A 1,762-nucleotide genomic window follows, 5' to 3' on the forward strand; every position below is an offset into this window, starting at 1 on the left:
CGTTGCTACGATCGATTGCAATGGTGTGCCGAGAAATATTTCGGAGGTATGTTGTACCTATTTTACCTTACTGATGCCTTCTACTTTAGAAACACTGACATTTGCAGAGGGTTCTCATTTACCATGTCATTGTATTTCTAAACGAGGTTATGAAAAATCTCATCAAAGAAAAAACTTTGAAAAAGTTTTGTCAAGTAAATTCTAGTTATACAGGAAGAAGCATACTTACGTCTACGGCTCCTAATTCCACTCATCATAGCATGCGTCTATCAGCACGTTTCGTCCAGCAGACCAGCACCGTCACCTGGACCATATGCTCGAGATCAAATATCTTAGAGTTAAAATAACGAGGTCCTTATCAACGGTAACCTGTAAACTCCTAATCAACATCCCCAGTATTGAACACCTGATTTTGCGCTGATTTCAGGGGTCGCGTTCGGGCCTTCAATGACATTCGCCAAATTGGCGATCCTAGGGGAAAATACACCGCGTCAAGTTTATAGCTGATAAGCGACCCGTTGCGCCACGCGGCCACGCGAACAGGTGTTCCGCCAAAGGCCACTCCTACCCAACAATTCTGCTATCTTGACGGCGGGGGCACACCTGTGGCTCATTTGTCATCGATGTCTGGCCGCATTACCCTCCCCCACGATTCCAATCTGATCTTACTTCTCTTGAGTCCACGGCGGCTGCGCGGTTCGATCGATTGCCATGCAGCTTTTATTTTTGGCGCATTTGACATAGATTCGCCAACAGACTCGCTGCGAAGAGAATATCTGGGATCGATTACTGCACGGACGATCCCCGGCTGGTGAAGTCGACTTCGAGGACTTTTTACACACTAAAAACCATAAACCATGAGCATGGTGCGAAGTGACTGATGCTCGCGGAACTAATAGGAAGTTTGCTTCGAATGCTCCGTCACGGATGTCACACTCTAGTCGGTGCCAGTGCCCCAGTCCTCGGTTTAGCAACAATGAGCATAACCACGCCGAACAAGCGCTCGCAGGTGCATAGTGCATCGCCGCGCCGCGTCGATTGCAGGATCTGGGCTGGGGTGCCAATAATCGGCGGCTTAAAACAACAATATCTTATCTTGCCCAACAGCCGCCTCCGCCACTTGTTGGTGGCGCTGCACCATCACCACCAAGTCGAAGTGGGGTGCGTTTTGGGGCGTACCAACACCACCAACGTTCAGATGCGTCGTGCGTCTCTGGCGGATCACCACCACACACGCGGTCGGTGGTACGCCGGCATCTTTATGCTACGCATCGCCATTGCTCCGTTGTATAAGTGAAACCGAGTGGCCAATTCTTCTCCCCGATTTTTGCTTGCTGGCTTTGGGGGGCCACTAGCACACAGTATAACCCTTGAGCGTATTTCCAGAGGAAAATTGATTCTAATCCCATTAAAAGATGGACAGCTGAAGCTGCAGCCAAAGCCAGAAAAAGGTTCAAATCGATCGGAAGGCCTTAAGTTATGGGGCTTCTGTGGGGCGCATACTGAACCCCCTCGCCGTGAGATGTATTCGCACGAAAGGGTTCAACAGCGTGGAGCAACGTGCTGAGCTACCAATACGTGTATGGTGCGTGTACGTGCACGGCCAGCCGTGGCCACAGAAGGGAAAGCACTCGCAGGGAGGGTTGGGTTGGGGCTGCAATTGGGGTACGCGTCGATGTTTACCTAGCGCCAACTGCTGCTGTCGCGAGCAACTCGACGTCGTCGTCGTCGTCGTTGTCGTGTGACAGTCGTTGCCAACCTT

This window comes from Anopheles darlingi, chromosome 2, assembly GCF_943734745.1.
Source record: "Anopheles darlingi chromosome 2, idAnoDarlMG_H_01, whole genome shotgun sequence".
Taxonomy (NCBI): Eukaryota; Metazoa; Arthropoda; class Insecta; order Diptera; family Culicidae; genus Anopheles; species Anopheles darlingi.